General features: G+C 23.9%; 4 pseudogenes; 2 read left to right on the forward strand and 2 right to left on the reverse strand.

The window, feature by feature from the left end:
• Positions 1-4600: 4600 nt before the first annotated feature.
• On the reverse strand, positions 4601-6109 carry LOC129776170 (cytochrome b-like; annotated as a pseudogene).
• A 2005-nt stretch (positions 6110-8114) lies between these two features.
• Positions 8115-9702, forward strand: LOC129776171 (NADH-ubiquinone oxidoreductase chain 5-like; annotated as a pseudogene).
• Positions 9703-12057: 2355 nt separating this feature from the next.
• LOC129776173 (cytochrome b-like) lies at positions 12058-13035 on the reverse strand (annotated as a pseudogene).
• Positions 13036-15214: 2179 nt separating this feature from the next.
• Positions 15215-16620, forward strand: LOC129776168 (NADH-ubiquinone oxidoreductase chain 5-like; annotated as a pseudogene).
• Positions 16621-23473: the final 6853 nt, after the last annotated feature.

The raw sequence follows: 23473 nt of genomic DNA on the forward strand, positions 1-23473 counted from the left end.
TTATATATAAATATATTCATTGTATTTTATTTATTTATATTATATTAAATTATTTATATTAAATAAATAAACATAATTAATTTATATAATTATAAATATATATATATATATTATAAATAATTTATATAAAGGGAGTATAAAAAATATTTAATTAATAAAATATATAATTTAATATTAAATAATTATATATAAATATAAAATTTTAAATATAAAATAAAATTATTAATATTGGTTGCGCGTCGAGGAAAGAATTGAGTTAAGTTGTTTTTATTAGTTTAATTTGTTTGTTTGATTATGATGAATGTATTATTAAATTAATTATTTTTTTTTATAAATTAATTGAAAAATTTTATTAGTTAAAATATTTTTATATTTAGGGGGTGTAAAAATTTTTGACACTTGGAAAGAATTGAGCTAAGTTGTTTTTATTAGTTTAATTTGTTTGTTTGATTATGATGAATGTATTATAAAATTAATTATTTTTTTTATAAATTAATTGAAAAATTTTATTAGTTAAAATATTTTTATATTTAGGGGGTGTAAAAATTTTTGACACTTGGAAAGAATTGAGCTAAGTTGTTTTTATTAGTTTAATTTGTTTGTTTGATTATGATGAATGTATTATTAAATTAATTATTTTTTTTATAAATTAATTGAAAAATTTTATTAGTTAAAATATTTTTATATTTAGGGGGTGTAAAAATTTTTGACACTTGGAAAGAATTGAGCTAAGTTGTTTTTATTAGTTTAATTTGTTTGTTTGATTATGATGAATGTATTATTAAATTAATTATTTTTTTTTATAAATTAATTGAAAAATTTTATTAGTTAAAATATTTTTATATTTAGGGGGTGTAAAAATTTTTGACACTTGGAAAGAATTGAGCTAAGTTGTTTTTATTAGTTTAATTTGTTTGTTTGATTATGATGAATGTATTATTAAATTAATTATTTTTTTTATAAATTAATTGAAAAATTTTATTAGTTAAAATATTTTTATATTTAGGGGGTGTAAAAATTTTTGACACTTGGAAAGAATTGAGCTAAGTTGTTTTTATTAGTTTAATTTGTTTGTTTGATTATGATGAATGTATTATTAAATTAATTATTTTTTTTTATAAATTAATTGAAAAATTTTATTAGTTAAAATATATTTATATTTAGGGGGTGTAAAAATTTTTGATACTTGGAAAGAATTGAGCTAAGTTGTTTTTATTAGTTTAATTTGTTTGTTTGATTATGATGAATGTATTATTAAATTAATTATTTTTTTTTATAAATGATTTATTTGAATATTTTAAATATATTATATAAATAATTTTATTATGGTTAAATTTTTTACTATTATTTTATTTTACATGTAAATTTTTGTGTGAAATTATTTAATTTTTAAAAAATTAATTAGTTTTATTTATTCTCAGTAATTAATATTAAAGAAAAAAAGAAATTTTGTATTAGTAATAATTTTTAATATTGGTAAAATTTGTGCCAGCTACCGCGGTTATACAAATAATATAAGTAAAAATTTTTAATATTAGTTAAATTGTTTATTTATAATATAAAAATTAATTTATTAGGTGAAATTATTAAATTATTGTTATTATTATTTGAAAAATAAATTTAAGCTGTAAACTTTTTGTAATAAACTAGGATTAGATACCCTATTATTAAAAATAAATAATAAAATATTAAAGTAGTATTAGTTATATTCTTGAAATTTAAATAAATTGGCGGTAATTTAGTCTATTCAGAGGAATCTGTCCTGTAATTGATAATCCACATTGAACCTTACTTAAATTAATTTAATTTGTATATCGTCGTCATCAGAATATATTATAAGATAAAATTTTCATAATTTAAAATTAATAAAAAATGTCAGATCAAGGTGCAGTTTATATTTAAGTAGAGATGGATTACAATAAATTTATTTATATGGATAAAATTTTGAAATTAAATTTTTGAAAGTGGATTTGATAGTATTATAAAAAAGATTATTTATAAGATTTTAGCTCTAAATTATGTACATATCGCCCATCGTTCTTATTATTAAAATAAGATAAGTTGTAACATAGTAGATGTACTGGAAAGTGTATCTAGAAAGTCAATTTAAAGCTTAATTAGTAAAGTATTTCATTTACATTGAAAAGAAATTTGTGCAATTCAATTTAAATTGATTAAATTTTATTTATTAATTTTATTTATTTTTTATATTATTTAATAAAAATAATTTTATAATTTAAAGTTTTAGTATTATTTAAATAAATAATAATTTTTATTATAGTTTATTAGTATTGTAAAAGAAGATTGAAATAAATTGAAAAATTTTTATTTTAAAAGAAAATTTAATTTATTGTACCTTGTGTATCAGGGTTTATTAATTAATTAATTATTATATTAATTTTTCTCGAATTTTAAAGATTTAAATTTATAAAAAAGTTAATGTGGAATAATTATTTTTAATATAAATTTAGAAATGAAATGTTAATCGTTTTAAAATATATCTAGTTTTTTAAGAAATAAATTTAATTTAGATTTATTAATTAAATATTTAATTAGTTAATTATTTAATTTAATAAAATTAATATTTTAAGGGATTAGCTTTAAAATAAAATTTTAAATTTTAATTAAGTAAATAAATAAATATAGGCTTAAAAATAGTCATTATTAGTAAGTATGTTATAATTTATTTTATAATCATATTATTTATTTTAAAATTAAGTTATTTATTAAAATATTAATTTTAATAAAGAAAGTTTATTAATTATGATAAAATTAGTATATAAATTTATATAAATTATTTATAAATGAGAGGTTTATATAAGGAATTCGGCAATAAATATATATTTACCTGTTTATCAAAAACATGTCTTTTTGAAATTAATTTAAAGTCTAACCTGCCCACTGAATATTATTAAAGGGCCGCAGTATTTTGACTGTGCGAAGGTAGCATAATCAATAGTCTTTTAATTGGAGGCTTGTATGAATGGTTGGATAAGATATATACTGTCTTATATAAATTTTTTTAGAATTTTATTTTTTAATTAAAAAGTTAAGATAAAATTAAAAGACGAGAAGACCCTATAGATCTTTATTTTTATATTTTATAATTTTTTAAGGATTATTTTAATTATAATTTTATTAAAAATTTTACTGGGGTGGTATAAAAATTTAATTAACTTTTAATTGTATTATACATTAATATATGAATAATTGATCCAATAATATTGATTAAAAATTTAAGTTACCTTAGGGATAACAGCGTAATTTTTTTTTAGAGTTCATATCGATAAAAAAGATTGCGACCTCGATGTTGGATTAAGAGTTATTTTTAGATGTAGAAGTTTAAAGTTTAGGTCTGTTCGACCTTTGAATTCTTACATGATCTGAGTTCAAACCGGTGTAAGCCAGGTTGGTTTCTATCTTTAATTAATAATTATATTATAGTACGAAAGGACCTAATATAAAAAATATAAATTTTATTAAAATGATTGATAATAATATTTAATTACTATTTTGGCAGATTAGTGTAATAAATTTAGAATTTATTTAAATAATATTTTATTATTATAAATAGTATTGTATTTTAATGATTATGTATTGGGGTTAGTAGGTAGTTTATTATTAATTATTTGTGTTTTAGTTAGAGTTGCTTTTTTAACATTATTAGAACGAAAAGTTTTAGGATATATTCAAATTCGAAAAGGTCCTAATAAAGTTGGATTTGTTGGGTTATTACAACCTTTTAGAGATGCAGTTAAGTTATTTACTAAAGAACAAACATATCCTTTATTATCTAATTATTTAGTTTATTATTTTTTTCCAATTTTTTCTTTATTTTTATCTTTATTAATTTGGTTATGTACTCCTTATTTAATTAAATTATATTCTTTTAATTTAGGAGTATTATTTTTTTTTTGTATTACTAGATTAAGAGTTTATACTGTTATAATTGCTGGGTGATCTTCTAATTCTAATTATGCTTTATTAGGGGGTTTACGGGCTGTTGCTCAAACTATTTCTTATGAAGTAAGTTTGGCTTTAATTTTATTAAGATTTATTTTTTTAGTGGGGGGTTATAATTTTTTAAATTTTTATTTTTTTCAAAAATATATTTGATTTATTGTTTTTTGTTATCCTTTAAGATTAGTTTGATTTGCTTCTTGTTTAGCTGAAACTAATCGAACTCCATTTGATTTTGCAGAAGGAGAATCAGAATTAGTCTCTGGGTTTAATGTTGAATATAGAAGAGGTAGATTTGCTTTAATTTTTTTAGCAGAATATGCAAGAATTTTATTTATAAGTATATTATTTGTAGTAATTTTTTTAGGTAGAGATATTTATAGATTTTTTTTTTTTTTAAATTAGTTTTTATTTCTTATATATTTATTTGGGTTCGAGGGACTTTACCTCGATTTCGTTATGATAAATTAATATATTTAGCATGAAAAAGATTTTTACCTTTATCTTTAAATTATTTATTTTTTTTTATTGGGGTAAAAATTTTTTTTTTCTTTATAATGAATGATTTTTAGTATAAAATTAATAGAAGAGTTTACTTCTTTCTTATGTTTTCAAAACATATGCTGTAAAAGCTTATTAATTAATTTAAAAGGTTATCTCAGTATTTTGATAAAAGGGGATTAATAATAAAATATAAAAAATATAAAACTGTTAAAATTTGTCCTGTTATAATATAAGGGATTTCTACGGGTCGTGCTCCAATTCAAGTTAATAGACATGTAATAGATGTTATTCTTCAAAATAAAATTTGGTTAAGAGGATAAAATTGAAGTCCTTGAAATTTACTTATATGAGTAAAAGGTAAAATTATTAAAATGGCAATTGATATAACTAAAGCAATTACTCCTCCTAATTTATTAGGAATTGATCGTAAAATTGCATAAGCAAATAAAAAATATCATTCAGGTTGAATATGAACAGGAGTTACTAATGGATTAGCTGGAATAAAATTTTCTGGGTCTATTAATAAATAATTAAATTTTCAAATAAAAGTGATTAAAATTCAAATAAAGATAATAAATCCTGCTATATCTTTATAAATAAAATATGGGTGAAATGGAATTTTATCAATATTTCTATTTAATCCTAATGGGTTATTTGATCCTGTTTGATGTAAAAATAAAAGGTGAATTATTGTTAAAGCTAAAATAATAAAAGGTAAAATAAAATGAAAAGTAAAGAATCGAGTTAAAGTTGCGTTATCAATTGCGAATCCTCCTCAAATTCATTGAACTAAATCATTTCCTAAATAAGGAATAGCTGATAAAAGATTTGTAGTAACAGTTGCTCCTCAAAAAGATATTTGTCCTCAAGGTAAAACATATCCTAAAAATCCAGTTGCTATTGTTATAAATAATATAATTACTCCTACTATTCATGTAGGAATATAAAGAAATGAATTATAATAAATACCTCGTCCTACATGGGTAAATAAACATGCAAAAAAAATGAAGCTCCGTTTGCGTGACAAATTCGGAGTAGTCATCCATTATTAACATCTCGATAAATATGATTTACACTATTAAAAGCAGTTTCAATATCTGCTGTATAATGTATAGCTAAAAAAAGACCTGTTAAAATTTGAATTATTAAACAAAGCCCTAAAAGAGATCCGAAATTTCATCAAATTGAAATATTAGAGGGGGCAGGTAAATCAATTAGTGCATTATTTATAATTTTAAATAAAGGGTGGGTATTTCGAATTGGTTTATTCATTAATTTCATAAATAATTTTGTTAATTAAGTTAATGGACGTAAAGGTCCATAATTTTTTATAGAGATTTTTACTGTAACTAATAATGTTAAAAATAAATAATTAATTAAAAGTAAAGTAATTAAATTTGTAGGAAAATTATATATTTTATTTAAAGATAAAATATTTTCTATATATAAAGATTTAAAATTTGATAATAAATTTATTTCGTAATTATTAATAAATGTTTCAATTATTATTTTATCTATAAAAAAAAAATTATTAAAAAGATAATTAGTATAAAATATAGAATAATTGATAATTTTATTGAAAAAGAGAATATTTCATTTGATGAAAGAGAGGTTACATAAATAAATAGAACTAATATTCCTCCTATAAAAATTAAAAATAAAATATAAGCATATCAAAATGTTTGGATATAAATTCCTGAAATTATACAAATTAAAAATGTTTGAATTAAAAGAATTAATCCTATAGTTAAAGGGTGATTAATTTGTGTGAAAATTAATCTAATTATAAGAGATGAGAAAATAAAAGTTATAAAAATATCAAGAAATAGTTTATAAAAAATATTAATTTTGGGAATTAATGAAAAAGAATTTTCTTTTTTCTTGATGTTTTAAAAAAAAATTTTTTATTTTTAGTTTACAAGACTAAGGTTTTGATTAAACTATTAAAACTAAATTAATGGTAAATTTATTTTTATTATTTATTATAGTAATATTTATAATTGGATGTTTAGTATTTATTTCTAGACGAAAGCATTTATTATGTATGTTATTGGCATTAGAATTTATGGTTTTAATATTATTTATAATATTATTTTTTTTTTAAATTATATAGAAAATGAAAAGTATTTTAGAATATTTTTTTTAACTTTTTGTGTTTGTGAGGGAGTACTAGGGTTATCTATTTTAGTTTCTATAGTTCGAACTCATGGTAATGATTATTTTCAAAGATTTTCAATTTTACAATGTTAAAATTTTTTTTTTTTTATTATTTGTTTATTATTATTATATAAAAAAAAATATTGGATGGTTCAATGTTTACTATTTTTAGGGAGATTTATATTTATATTAAAAATTGTAATAATAAATTATTTTTGTGATATTTCTTATTATTTTGGATTAGATTTAATTTCTTATGGTTTAATTATATTGAGATTTTGGATTTGTGCTTTAATATTAATAGCTAGAGAAATAATTTATCGTGTTTTTAATTATAGAAAATTATTTATTTTTATAATTTTATTGTTATTATTGATATTAGTATTTACTTTTAGTTCATTAAGAATATTTATATTTTATTTATTTTTTGAGAGAAGATTAATTCCTACATTATTTTTGATTTTAGGATGGGGTTATCAGCCAGAGCGTTTACAAGCAGGAATTTATTTATTATTTTATACTTTATTAGCTTCTTTACCTTTATTAATTGGAATTTTTTTGTTAAAAATGATTTAAATACTATAAATTTGATTATATTAAATTATTTAAAATATTATAATTTAAAATTTTTATATTTATGTATAATTTTTGCTTTTTTGGTAAAAATACCAATATTTTTAGTTCATTTATGATTACCAAAAGCTCATGTTGAAGCTCCTATTTCTGGTTCTATAATTTTAGCTGGTGTTTTACTAAAATTAGGAGGTTATGGATTATTACGTGTTTTTTCATTTTTACAAATTTTAGGTATAAAATTTAATTATTGATGAATTAGAATTAGTTTAATAGGGGGTGTGTTAGTAAGATTAATTTGTTTACGACAAATGGATTTAAAGGCATTAATTGCTTATTCTTCTGTAGCTCATATAGGGATTGTTTTAAGAGGTTTAATAACTATAACTTATTGAGGATTAAGAGGATCATATACTTTAATAATTGCTCATGGTTTATGTTCTTCTGGATTATTTTGTTTAGCAAATATTTCTTATGAACGAATAAATAGACGAAGTTTATTAATTAATAAGGGGATATTAAATTTTATACCTAGAATAGCTTTATGATGATTTTTATTATGTGCTGGGAATATAGCGGCTCCTCCAACATTAAATTTATTAGGGGAAATTAGTTTAATAAATAGAATTGTAAGATGATCTTGATTAACTATAATTGGTTTAAGATTATTATCTTTTTTTAGAGCGGCCTATACTCTTTACTTATTTTCATATAGTCAACATGGTAAAATTTATTCTGGGGTTAATTTTTTTTCTTTTGGGACAAGTCGAGAGTATTTATTATTAATATTACATTGATTACCTTTAAATTTTTTAATTTTAAAAAGTGATATTTGTATATTATGAATTTAATTTAAATAGTTTTAAAAAAATATTGATTTGTGGTGTCAATGATATGAATTTTCATTTTAAATCGTGAATTCTTTAATTAATTATTGTAAGGTTAGATTTTATTTTTTAATTTTTATTAGACTTAATTTTTTTATATTTAGTTTAAATTTTTTATTGAATGATTTAATTTATTTTATTGAATGAGAAATTATTTCTTTATATTCGACTTCAATTGTTATGACTTTTTTATTGGATTGAATAAGATTGATATTTATATCTTTTGTATTATTAATTTCTTCTTTAGTAATTTTATATAGAGATGATTATATATCTAGAGATTTTAATAAAAATCGATTTATTTTATTAGTTTTAATATTTGTTATATCAATGATAATATTAATTATTAGTCCTAATTTGATTAGAATTTTATTAGGATGAGATGGATTAGGATTAGTTTCTTATTGTTTAGTAATTTATTTTCAAAATGTAAAATCTTATAATGCTGGGATGTTAACAGCTTTATCAAATCGAATTGGTGATGTAGCTTTATTATTAGCTATTGCTTGGATATTAAATTATGGAAGTTGAAATTATATTTTTTATTTAGAAATTAATAAGGAAAATTTTGAAATATTTATAATTGGAGGATTGGTGATATTAGCAGCTATAACTAAAAGAGCTCAAATTCCTTTTTCTTCTTGATTACCTGCTGCTATAGCAGCTCCTACTCCTGTTTCTGCTTTAGTTCATTCTTCAACTTTAGTAACTGCAGGAGTTTATTTATTGATTCGTTTTAATATTTTATTAGTAGATTCATTATTTGGTCAAATTTTATTATTAATTTCAGGATTAACAATATTTATAGCTGGATTAGGGGCTAATTTTGAGTATGATTTAAAAAAAATTATTGCTTTATCTACTTTAAGACAATTAGGATTAATAATAAGAATTTTATCTATTGGAGAATTTAAATTAGCATTTTTTCATCTTTTAACTCATGCTTTATTTAAGGCATTATTATTTATATGTGCAGGAGTAATTATTCATAATATAAAAAATATACAAGATATTCGTTATATAGGAGGGTTGTTTATAAGAATACCTTTAGTTTGTAGATGTTTTAATATTGCTAATTTAGCTTTGTGTGGAATGCCTTTTTTAGCTGGATTTTATTCAAAGGATTTAATCTTAGAAGTTGTTATACTTTCTTATATAAATTTTTTTTCTTTTTTTCTTTTTTTTTCAACTGGGTTAACGGTTTGTTATTCTTTTCGATTAGTTTATTATTCTATAACAGGGGATTTTGAAAATATAGTTTTAAATATATTAAATGATAAGAGATGAATTATAAATTTTAGAATTTTTTTTTTAATAATTATAGCTATTATTGGAGGAAGTTTTCTTAGATGATTAATATTTTTTAATCCAGAGATAATTAATTTACCTAAAATGATAAAATTTTTAACATTAATGGTTTGTGTTTTAGGGGGTTTGATAGGTTATTTATTAAATTATGAAAATTTATTTAGTAATAATAAATCTTTTATATTTTATAAATTTAGAAGATTTGTTGGGATAATATGATTTATGCCGTATATTTCGACTTTAATTATTATTAAATTGCCATAAAAAATAGGATTATTTTCATATAAAAGATTTGATCAAGGTTGAAGAGAATATTTTGGTGGACATATATTATATTATCAAATAAAAAAGTATTCTTTATATATTCAAGAGTTTCAAAATAATAATTTGAAAATTTATTTAATAAGATATTTTATTTGAATTGTAATTTTATTATTAATAATATTTTTAAATTAATTTAAATAGCTTATATTTAGAGTGTAACATTGAAGTTGTTGAGGAAATTATTTTAATTTTTAAATATTGGAAATATTTATAAATAAAGTTTATTAATTTTACATTGAAAATGTAATGTTTTTTTTAAACTATATAAATAAATATTAATAGAAATATGGTGATCAAGAAAAAGCTGCTAACTTTTATCTTTAATGGTTTAATTCCATTTATATTTCTTAATTGGAATTTAAAATTCATTAATATTATTAACAGTAATATACCTCTTTTTGGTTTCAATTAATTTAAGATAAATTGATTGAATCAATATTTTTTAAGTGCAAGTTAAATGTTATAATTAACTATTATCCTATTTATTTATTTTTAAAAAATATGGGTGTAATTCACCTAAGATTAGGCCGAAACTAATTGCAATATATCGCTTCATATTTGGTTGAGATTTAATTATTTCATTCTAATGCTCCTTGGTTTCATTCGTGGTATAATCCAATTAATAGAATAAAAATAAAGAAAAGGCTAGTAATTGTTCAATTTATTAAATTTGATGATTTAAAAATTAAGATTATCGGGAGAAGAAGAGCAATTTCTACATCAAAAATTAAGAAAATAATTGCAATTAAGAAAAATCGAAGAGAGAAGGGTAAACGAGAATAATTTATAGGGTCAAATCCACATTCAAAAGGGGAAGATTTTTCACGATCAGTAATGGTTTTTTTAGATAAAAAGGTTGCTATTATTATTATAATAATAGAAATAGTTAAAATAATTAGACTTATAATAGTAAGTGTTAAAATTATTTATACTAAAATTATTTAGTCCTAATGATTGGAAGTCATTTATACATACATATACTTTATAAATTAACCTCCTCATCAGTAAATTGAAATATATAAAAATAATCAAACTACATCTACAAAGTGTCAATATCATGCTGCTGCTTCAAATCCAAAATGGTGATTTTTTGAAAAATGATGATTAATATGACGTAAAAAACAAATTAATAAAAAAGAAGTTCCAATTAAAACATGAAGTCCGTGGAATCCTGTTGATATGAAAAATGTTGAGCCATAAACATTATCTGCAATAGTAAATGGGGCTTCTATATATTCATATCCTTGTAAAATTGAGAAATAAATTCCTAAAAGTACTGTAAAGAATAATCTTTGAATTGTTTGAGTATGATTATTTTCTATTAATCTATGATGAGCTCAAGTTACAGTAATTCCTGATGCTAATAAAATAGCTGTATTTAATAAAGGAATTTGAAAAGGATTAAATGGATGGATTCCGATAGGAGGTCATATTATTCCTAGTTCAATTGTAGGAGATAATCTTCTATGAAAAAATGCTCAAAAAAATGAAACAAAAAAGAAAATTTCAGAGATAATAAAAAGAATTATTCCTCATCGAAGGCCTAAGGTTACATTGAAAGTATGAAGTCCTTGGAAAGTACTTTCTCGAGAAATATCTCGTCATCATTGATATATAATTAATAGGGTAATAATATTCCCTAAAATAAATAAATTATTATTATATTGATGGAATCATTGAACTAATCCTGTAGTTATTGTTATTGCTCTAATTGCTCCTAATAAAGGTCATGGACTATAGTCTACTAAATGAAAGGGATGATTTATTTTTGTTGACATTAATTTACTTCTCTAGAATATAAAGTACTTAAAACTGAAAATACATAAGATTGAATAATAGCGACTGCTGATTCAATTTCAAAAAAAAAAAAAAAAAAAAAAGTTCAAAAAAGGCATCCTATTAAAATAGATGAAAACATTTTGTTTTATAAGTGCTAATACTTTCAGAAATGAAAACAAATTTCTAGATTGTAAGGATTTCCTGAAGTTTGCTGTTTATATTTAATGTTTGCCACATCAGTTGAAGGTATTTCTCTACGATGAATGGACGATGGAAATGTCACGATTCAATTGTGATAAATTATATGGTAAAATTTCCAAAAATTGTGATCTCCTTCGCAAAATCTTTTCGTCATTCGAATTTCCCTTCATTGTTTTTGACGTCAAACTACGCCTATTTTCTTAATACAGCGCGGACTCGATTATATACAGTTTGGATTTATTTTCACTATATATAATCGAGTAAAGAAATTTTTTTTATGCATATATTTTTGTTTTTTTTTAATAAAAAGAAGAATTTAATTTTTGATTCATCCCCTTAAAGTCATAAAATACTTTTCTGTTTGATGTAAAAATAAAAGGTGAATTATTGTTAAAGCTAAAATAATAAAAGGTAAAATAAAATGAAAAGTAAAGAATCGAGTTAAAGTTGCGTTATCAATTGCGAATCCTCCTCAAATTCATTGAACTAAATCATTTCCTAAATAAGGAATAGCTGATAAAAGATTTGTAATAACAGTTGCTCCTCAAAAAGATATTTGTCCTCAAGGTAAAACATATCCTAAAAATCCAGTTGCTATTGTTATAAATAATATAATTACTCCTACTATTCATGTAGGAATATAAAGAAATGAATTATAATAAATACCTCGTCCTACATGGGTAAATAAACATGCAAAAAAAATGAAGCTCCGTTTGCGTGACAAATTCGGAGTAGTCATCCATTATTAACATCTCGATAAATATGATTTACACTATTAAAAGCAGTTTCAATATCTGCTGTATAATGTATAGCTAAAAAAAGACCTGTTAAAATTTGAATTATTAAACAAAGCCCTAAAAGAGATCCGAAATTTCATCAAATTGAAATATTAGAGGGGGCAGGTAAATCAATTAGTGCATTATTTATAATTTTAAATAAAGGGTGGGTATTTCGAATTGGTTTATTCATTAATTTCATAAATAATTTTGTTAATTAAGTTAATGGACGTAAAGGTCCATAATTTTTTATAGAGATTTTTACTGTAACTAATAATGTTAAAAATAAATAATTAATTAAAAGTAAAGTAATTAAATTTGTAGGAAAATTATATATTTTATTTAAAGATAAAATATTTTCTATATATAAAGATTTAAAATTTGATAATAAATTTATTTCGTAATTATTAATAAATGTTTCAATTATTATTTTATCTATAAAAAAAAAATTATTAAAAAGATAATTAGTATAAAATATAGAATAATTGATAATTTTATTGAAAAAGAGAATATTTCATTTGATGAAAGAGAGGTTACATAAATAAATAGAACTAATATTCCTCCTATAAAAATTAAAAATAAAATATAAGCATATCAAAATGTTTGGATATAAATTCCTGAAATTATACAAATTAAAAATGTTTGAATTAAAAGAATTAATCCTATAGTTAAAGGGTGATTAATTTGTGTGAAAATTAATCTAATTATAAGAGATGAGAAAATAAAAGTTATAAAAATATCAAGAAATAGTTTATAAAAAATATTAATTTTGGGAATTAATGAAAAAGAATTTTCTTTTTTCTTGATGTTTTAAAAAAAAAATTTTTATTTTTAGTTTACAAGACTAAGGTTTTGATTAAACTATTAAAACTAAATTAATGGTAAATTTATTTTTATTATTTATTATAGTAATATTTATAATTGGATGTTTAGTATTTATTTCTAGACGAAAGCATTTATTATGTATGTTATTGGCATTAGAATTTATGGTTTTAATATTATTTATAATATTATTTTTTTTTTAAATTATATAGAAAATGAAAAGTATTTTAGAATATTTTTTTTAACTTTTTGTGTTTGTGAGGGAGTACTAGGGTTATCTATTTTAGTTTCTATAGTTCGAACTCATGGTAATGATTATTTTCAAAGATTTTCAATTTTACAATGTTAAAATTTTTTTTTTTTTATTATTTGTTTATTATTATTATATAAAAAAAAATATTGGATGGTTCAATGTTTACTATTTTTAGGGAGATTTATATTTATATTAAAAATTGTAATAATAAATTATTTTTGTGATATTTCTTATTATTTTGGATTAGATTTAATTTCTTATGGTTTAATTATATTGAGATTTTGGATTTGTGCTTTAATATTAATAGCTAGAGAAATAATTTATCGTGTTTTTAATTATAGAAAATTATTTATTTTTATAATTTTATTGTTATTATTGATATTAGTATTTACTTTTAGTTCATTAAGAATATTTATATTTTATTTATTTTTTGAGAGAAGATTAATTCCTACATTATTTTTGATTTTAGGATGGGGTTATCAGCCAGAGCGTTTACAAGCAGGAATTTATTTATTATTTTATACTTTATTAGCTTCTTTACCTTTATTAATTGGAATTTTTTTGTTAAAAATGATTTAAATACTATAAATTTGATTATATTAAATTATTTAAAATATTATAATTTAAAATTTTTATATTTATGTATAATTTTTGCTTTTTTGGTAAAAATACCAATATTTTTAGTTCATTTATGATTACCAAAAGCTCATGTTGAAGCTCCTATTTCTGGTTCTATAATTTTAGCTGGTGTTTTACTAAAATTAGGAGGTTATGGATTATTACGTGTTTTTTCATTTTTACAAATTTTAGGTATAAAATTTAATTATTGATGAATTAGAATTAGTTTAATAGGGGGTGTGTTAGTAAGATTAATTTGTTTACGACAAATGGATTTAAAGGCATTAATTGCTTATTCTTCTGTAGCTCATATAGGGATTGTTTTAAGAGGTTTAATAACTATAACTTATTGAGGATTAAGAGGATCATATACTTTAATAATTGCTCATGGTTTATGTTCTTCTGGATTATTTTGTTTAGCAAATATTTCTTATGAACGAATAAATAGACGAAGTTTATTAATTAATAAGGGGATATTAAATTTTATACCTAGAATAGCTTTATGATGATTTTTATTATGTGCTGGGAATATAGCGGCTCCTCCAACATTAAATTTATTAGGGGAAATTAGTTTAATAAATAGAATTGTAAGATGATCTTGATTAACTATAATTGGTTTAAGATTATTATCTTTTTTTAGAGCGGCCTATACTCTTTACTTATTTTCATATAGTCAACATGGTAAAATTTATTCTGGGGTTAATTTTTTTTCTTTTGGGACAAGTCGAGAGTATTTATTATTAATATTACATTGATTACCTTTAAATTTTTTAATTTTAAAAAGTGATATTTGTATATTATGAATTTAATTTAAATAGTTTTAAAAAAATATTGATTTGTGGTGTCAATGATATGAATTTTCATTTTAAATCGTGAATTCTTTAATTAATTATTGTAAGGTTAGATTTTATTTTTTAATTTTTATTAGACTTAATTTTTTTATATTTAGTTTAAATTTTTTATTGAATGATTTAATTTATTTTATTGAATGAGAAATTATTTCTTTATATTCGACTTCAATTGTTATGACTTTTTTATTGGATTGAATAAGATTGATATTTATATCTTTTGTATTATTAATTTCTTCTTTAGTAATTTTATATAGAGATGATTATATATCTAGAGATTTTAATAAAAATCGATTTATTTTATTAGTTTTAATATTTGTTATATCAATGATAATATTAATTATTAGTCCTAATTTGATTAGAATTTTATTAGGATGAGATGGATTAGGATTAGTTTCTTATTGTTTAGTAATTTATTTTCAAAATGTAAAATCTTATAATGCTGGGATGTTAACAGCTTTATCAAATCGAATTGGTGATGTAGCTTTATTATTAGCTATTGCTTGGATATTAAATTATGGAAGTTGAAATTATATTTTTTATTTAGAAATTAATAAGGAAAATTTTGAAATATTTATAATTGGAGGATTGGTGATATTAGCAGCTATAACTAAAAGAGCTCAAATTCCTTTTTCTTCTTGATTACCTGCTGCTATAGCAGCTCCTACTCCTGTTTCTGCTTTAGTTCATTCTTCAACTTTAGTAACTGCAGGAGTTTATTTATTGATTCGTTTTAATATTTTATTAGTAGATTCATTATTTGGTCAAATTTTATTATTAATTTCAGGATTAACAATATTTATAGCTGGATTAGGGGCTAATTTTGAGTATGATTTAAAAAAAATTATTGCTTTATCTACTTTAAGACAATTAGGATTAATAATAAGAATTTTATCTATTGGAGAATTTAAATTAGCATTTTTTCATCTTTTAACTCATGCTTTATTTAAGGCATTATTATTTATATGTGCAGGAGTAATTATTCATAATATAAAAAATATACAAGATATTCGTTATATAGGAGGGTTGTTTATAAGAATACCTTTAGTTTGTAGATGTTTTAATATTGCTAATTTAGCTTTGTGTGGAATGCCTTTTTTAGCTGGATTTTATTCAAAGGATTTAATCTTAGAAGTTGTTATACTTTCTTATATAAATTTTTTTTCTTTTTTTCTTTTTTTTTTCAACTGGGTTAACGGTTTGTTATTCTTTTCGATTAGTTTATTATTCTATAACAGGGGATTTTGAAAATATAGTTTTAAATATATTAAATGATAAGAGATGAATTATAAATTTTAGAATTTTTTTTTTAATAATTATAGCTATTATTGGAGGAAGTTTTCTTAGATGATTAATATTTTTTAATCCAGAGATAATTAATTTACCTAAAATGATAAAATTTTTAACATTAATGGTTTGTGTTTTAGGGGGTTTGATAGGTTATTTATTAAATTATGAAAATTTATTTAGTAATAATAAATCTTTTATATTTTATAAATTTAGAAGATTTGTTGGGATAATATGATTTATGCCGTATATTTCGACTTTAATTATTATTAAATTGCCATAAAAAATAGGATTATTTTCATATAAAAGATTTGATCAAGGTTGAAGAGAATATTTTGGTGGACATATATTATATTATCAAATAAAAAAGTATTCTTTATATATTCAAGAGTTTCAAAATAATAATTTGAAAATTTATTTAATAAGATATTTTATTTGAATTGTAATTTTATTATTAATAATATTTTTAAATTAATTTAAATAGCTTATATTTAGAGTGTAACATTGAAGTTGTTGAGGAAATTATTTTAATTTTTAAATATTGGAAATATTTATAAATAAAGTTTATTAATTTTACATTGAAAATGTAATGTTTTTTTTAAACTATATAAATAAATATTAATAGAAATATGGTGATCAAGAAAAAGCTGCTAACTTTTATCTTTAATGGTTTAATTCCATTTATATTTCTTAATTGGAATTTAAAATTCATTAATATTATTAACAGTAATATACCTCTTTTTGGTTTCAATTAATTTAAGATAAATTGATTGAATCAATATTTTTTAAGTGCAAGTTAAATGTTATAATTAACTATTATCCTATTTATTTATTTTTAAAAAATATGGGTGTAATTCACCTAAGATTAGGCCGAAACTAATTGCAATATATCGCTTCATATTTGGTTGAGATTTAATTATTTCATTCTAATGCTCCTTGGTTTCATTCGTGGTATAATCCAATTAATAGAATAAAAATAAAGAAAAGGCTAGTAATTGTTCAATTTATTAAATTTGATGATTTAAAAATTAAGATTATCGGGAGAAGAAGAGCAATTTCTACATCAAAAATTAAGAAAATAATTGCAATTAAGAAAAATCGAAGAGAGAAGGGTAAACGAGAATAATTTATAGGGTCAAATCCACATTCAAAAGGGGAAGATTTTTCACGATCAGTAATGGTTTTTTTAGATAAAAAGGTTGCTATTATTATTATAATAATAGAAATAGTTAAAATAATTAGACTTATAATAGTAAGTGTTAAAATTATTTATACTAAAATTATTTAGTCCTAATGATTGGAAGTCATTTATACATACATATACTTTATAAATTAACCTCCTCATCAGTAAATTGAAATATATAAAAATAATCAAACTACATCTACAAAGTGTCAATATCATGCTGCTGCTTCAAATCCAAAATGGTGATTTTTTGAAAAATGATGATTAATATGACGTAAAAAACAAATTAATAAAAAAGAAGTTCCAATTAAAACATGAAGTCCGTGGAATCCTGTTGATATGAAAAATGTTGAGCCATAAACATTATCTGCAATAGTAAATGGGGCTTCTATATATTCATATCCTTGTAAAATTGAGAAATAAATTCCTAAAAGTACTGTAAAGAATAATCTTTGAATTGTTTGAGTATGATTATTTTCTATTAATCTATGATGAGCTCAAGTTACAGTAATTCCTGATGCTAATAAAATAGCTGTATTTAATAAAGGAATTTGAAAAGGATTAAATGGATGGATTCCGATAGGAGGTCATATTATTCCTAGTTCAATTGTAGGAGATAATCTTCTATGAAAAAATGCTCAAAAAAATGAAACAAAAAAGAAAATTTCAGAGATAATAAAAAGAATTATTCCTCATCGAAGGCCTAAGGTTACATTGAAAGTATGAAGTCCTTGGAAAGTACTTTCTCGAGAAATATCTCGTCATCATTGATATATAATTAATAGGGTAATAATATTCCCTAAAATAAATAAATTATTATTATATTGATGGAATCATTGAACTAATCCTGTAGTTATTGTTATTGCTCTAATTGCTCCTAATAAAGGTCATGGACTATAGTCTACTAAATGAAAGGGATGATTTATTTTTGTTGACATTAATTTACTTCTCTAGAATATAAAGTACTTAAAACTGAAAATACATAAGATTGAATAATAGCGACTGCTGATTCAATTTCAAAAAAAAAAAAAAAAAAAAAAGTTCAAAAAAGGCATCCTATTAAAATAGATGAAAACATTTTGTTTTATAAGTGCTAATACTTTCAGAAATGAAAACAAATTTCTAGATTGTAAGGATTTCCTGAAGTTTGCTGTTTATATTTAATGTTTGCCACATCAGTTGAAGGTATTTCTCTACGATGAATGGACGATGGAAATGTCACGATTCAATTGTGATAAATTATATGGTAAAATTTCCAAAAATTGTGATCTCCTTCGCAAAATCTTTTCGTCATTCGAATTTCCCTTCATTGTTTTTGACGTCAAACTACGCCTATTTTCTTAATACAGCGCGGACTCGATTATATACAGTTTGGATTTATTTTCACTATATATAATCGAGTAAAGAAATTTTTTTTATGCATATATTTTTGTTTTTTTTTAATAAAAAGAAGAATTTAATTTTTGATTCATCCCCTTAAAGTCATAAAATACTTTTCTCATAGAAAAAATTCAAATTCATTCAGGAGGCGATAGAGGATAATATTTGATGAAAAAAAATCCTTCTATGCATCTGTTCGAATTTCAACAGTGACAGAGTTATAGAGCTTTTTTTTGTTTCGGACTCTGTTGCCTCAAACTGGCTCTATATTAAAAAGTACGCAACAGAAGACGATTCTGTTGCTTTCATTTGAAAGATGAGAAAATTTAGTACAGGATGTAGTTGTGAAATATGTCAATTAGTGGATTTAAATAACATTTTAGAAGTGCAAAAACTTCAAAGTTAGTAATTGTTAATGAGTTATTATTAATTTTATCCTAAAAATTCATATTGAACTTTATTGTTTCTATCAATTAATAGGAGTACCGATAAGTTTCTTCGTTTTTTTTTTAAATTAATGCTTTATTCTGCTTATATTTATTCAAAAATGGCTACAAATTTCATATTTAAAGTATTACCCATCTAGTAATAAAGCTAGTCACAACTTTTCCCATCTTTCTGACAATTCACGGATCCCTTTGGGGAAATAATCAGCCGGTTTGTCGGCTATCCACGGATCGATTCAATTTTTGACTTCATCAAAATTGGAGAAGTGCTGGTCAAACAGGTCATGTTTTGTATCGATCGAAAAAGGTAGTAATCGGGCAGAGTAATGTCTGGAGAATATCTCCCATTTCAGTGTTTCAAAGTATGTTTCGACCGGTTTCGCGACATGCGGCCGAGCATTGTCGTGCTGCAAAATAACTTTATCGTGTCTTTGCTCGTATTGTGGCCGTTTTTCCTCCATTACACGGCTCAAACGCATCAATTGTCGTGGGTAGAGGTTCCTCGTAATGGTTTTATTCGTTTTTAGCAGCTCATAGTACACCACACCCAGCTGGTCCCCCCGAATAGACAGCATAACCTTCTGGCCGTGAATATTCCGCGCGGCCGTCGATGTTGATGCATGGCCAAGGTATCCATACGTTGCCCGACGTTTAGGATTGTCGTAATGGACCCACTTCTCATCGTCAGTAACGATTCGATACAAAGAACCTTTTCTTTTATGTCGTTGAAGCAGTTGTTCGCACGTGAAAAAAAAGGCGTTCGATGTCTCGTGGCTTCAATTTATACGGCATCCAATGTCCTATTTTTCGGATCATTCCCATTGCCTTCAACGATCGGATATGGTTTGCTGAGCTACTCCAAGTGTATCAGCAAATTCTTGTGGCGTTTGTGACGGATCTTGATCGAATAAAGATCAATGGAGTAAAGATCAATGATTTCTTTATCTTCAAACTTGGCGGTCCGGAACGATCTTCGTCTTCCAAGTCAAAATTATCACTTTTAAACCGTACAAATCACGTCTGACACGTTCGCTCAGTTGGAGCATGGTCACCATAAACTTCCACCAAAATGCGATGACTTTCCGCAGCTTTTTTATTTGTATTGAAGTAATGAAGTAACACCCCCCGCGAAAACACTCTCGTTGGTATGAAATTTGACATATTCGAAGTGGCAAAAAACTATGTTGTTTACGCTTCAACTTTTTGACATATACTGAAAAAGACACGCAATGACAGTAGCTTTCCAATGAATGTCTGAAAAATTGGTTCACTGGAATAATAATCAAGTTACGCCATCTGTTGTAAATCCAAAGAAACTTACCGGCACACCTATTAAAGTAAAGCTTTCTAATTGTTCTACAATTTGTTCTTTGACACCCAACTTCTATCTATCTTAATTTTGTTGCAATACCAATATGAACAATTCCTGGAGAAAATTCAAGCAAATTCTTCAAAAATCACGATTTTTACCCCACTGTACATATAAGAGCCACTTAAATTTCACCTTAACTTTGAAAAATTACATTTTTTCTTGAAATAAGTCATATTTCAGAAACAAACAAAAAATTGAGCTGTATATAATCGAGTCCAAAATTGTATACAGTGATAGACATTCGTTTAGCCGCACTTGAAACACTTACAAAACAATTAGGAATGTTCTTTTTATCGGGATACTTATTTGCTGTAGTGATAGTATATTTAAGTCACTTTTATTGAAAGGACGTGCTTCACAATCACACACACACACACACACACACACACAAGGCGGCATCGGTGGATATAAACATTCAAACGTCATTTTTTCCCGAGACATACGCTTAGCCGTAGGGCATAAAAATCGAGTTCTCGCATAATCACCAAGCCTTTATCGGGGTTTTCGAAAAAATACTTGGGAATGTTCAATTTACAAGATAAATATTAGATGTGCAACGTAAGAAGTTGGTCAGATTAGTGATTTACGTAGAATTTAAAGGAATGGCGAAAGGTATTCTATTGACGGAAAAATCGGTTGTTCCAGTAACGAAGAGGCATATTGCGCGCATCTTAAATGAGTCACCAAACATCATGTGGAAGAAACCTCAAGAGAAGCCGAAACTGACCGCCACTCATAAGCAGAACCATCTCATTTTCGCCCGGCAATACATGGAATGGAAACTAGAATGGAGAAATGTTGTATTTTCCGGCGAAGAAAGTTCAATTTGGATTGATCCGGACTGTTACAGTTGCTATTGGTACAATTTAAGTCAACGGCATGTCGTGAGATCGAAGCGAAACTTTGGGGGCGGAAATTTGACAGTGTGCGGAGCCGTTTCCTATCACAGCGAGCTTCTCATTTGTTTTATTTTCACCCGAATGAACTCCGAAAAGTATCTTCAATTACTGGAGGACGTTTTGATTGGCCATATTGAGAATAACGCTAACGAGGAAGTCGTTTTTTCAGCAGGATTATGCATAGATCCACGTTTCCAAGCAATCGAAGGCATGGTTTGCCGAGAAGGACATTCCACTTCTTGAATGACCTGCTGGCCGTCGATTGCAATCCCATAGAGAACCTATTAAAAATCTTGGCCGAGATGGTCTATGCAAACGGATGACAATTTGACAATATTTCCAGTCTCAAGGCAGTAATTCAGGAATGTTGGGCTATAATCAATATGGCAACACTTTAAAAGCTGTCTGACTCGATGCCAAATCGAGTTTTAAAGGGATCCGAAATGGAGGTGGTCATACTAAATATTAGCTACCGATTGGACTCGAAATTTGCCTCACAAATTTTCTTTTATTGAAATTTTAGGATGCGGCTAAACGAATGTCCACCCTGATTCCACATATTTGAATTACTTAGAAAACAAAAAGTGAATTTATACTTTTTTTAGAATGAATTCGACGAAAATAAACAATAATCGTCTTTTATGAGCAAAACTGTACAAAGAATTGACTTATTTTTAAAGATATTGAGAAAAAAAAGGGTGCAGCTAGACGAATGTCTACCACTGTATAATCGAATCACATTTAATCGAGTCTGTATATAATCGAGTCCGACCTGTACAGAGATCCATTCCAATGCTTCGTATAGAAAAGAGTGCATAGATTTTAAATATCGTTAATATCTATTCAATTATTGAATGATTTTTTATTCCAAATACACAAATCAATAGGAATATCCCCGTTTTTTTGCCTAAGACATATATGATGGTAAACAATGTAACGAATAAAAAAGGTAAGTGTTTTCCATTTTACTCATCGCTCACATTATGCCACAATATAACAACAAACGTTCTTGCATACAAATATGTTGTTAGTTTACATGGCATGGTTTCTATCTTCGATGTTTCGTTGCTGCGAGCAATAGGAAAAAATTGTTCTGCTCTATGGTTTAAGTTTTTTAGAAGCGGATGAACTGCAAATTTTGAAGGCTCTCAAAAACAAAAAGCAAGCAAGTTTCAGTTTTAATTTCACTCTAGTCAACGATCATCCAACACCATGTGTGAGTTAATTTGGAATTTATTATTTAATGCTCTTTAATTTTTTTCTGAATAGAACTTATGTGAATTTAAGAGTGCTTTCGGGCTTATTGATGGTTTTTTGATCGATCGTTCAATTTTAGCGAATTTGAGCATTGTTTCCGAGTTAAAAATGGTGTCGAAGTGCAGCACGTTTCAAGCCAGATGAAAGAAGGTATTTTACTGCAGTGAGAGTTGTGTTCTTCGGTTGCCCCTAGTGGTGGTTTCTGCGATGTTTTGTCAGTATTTTTTTAAATGTTTCTCTCTTAGTGAGAAACACTCTTTAAATAGTCAGTGAATTGAAGTTTACAGTTGCGTTTGAAGGTATTGCAGAGAACAATCAGGGTAAACCTAGAGCTCTCGGAGGCATATTTCACTAGAAACACTATTAGGTAGCCTGATAAGCTATGCCCGAGGCCTCTCTGTGTTGCGCACTTCTATAGATATAATTGTTCATTTTTGGGTAGTAACGAGTAGTAGAATAGTGCGCTGGTGAACTCGTAATAATTTTATTTCCAACTAGCTGACCCGGCAAACTTCGTCCCGCCCAAAATTAATTTTTTGTTATCACATCCATGTTTTCTTACTAAGCGCACGTTCATGGGTTCAATCGCAGAACTGTTCATTGATTGATCTTCTAATCTACCTTATAAAGTTATATTTT

Source organism: Toxorhynchites rutilus, chromosome 3 (genome assembly GCF_029784135.1).
Source record: "Toxorhynchites rutilus septentrionalis strain SRP chromosome 3, ASM2978413v1, whole genome shotgun sequence".
Lineage (NCBI taxonomy): Eukaryota > Metazoa > Arthropoda > Insecta > Diptera > Culicidae > Toxorhynchites > Toxorhynchites rutilus.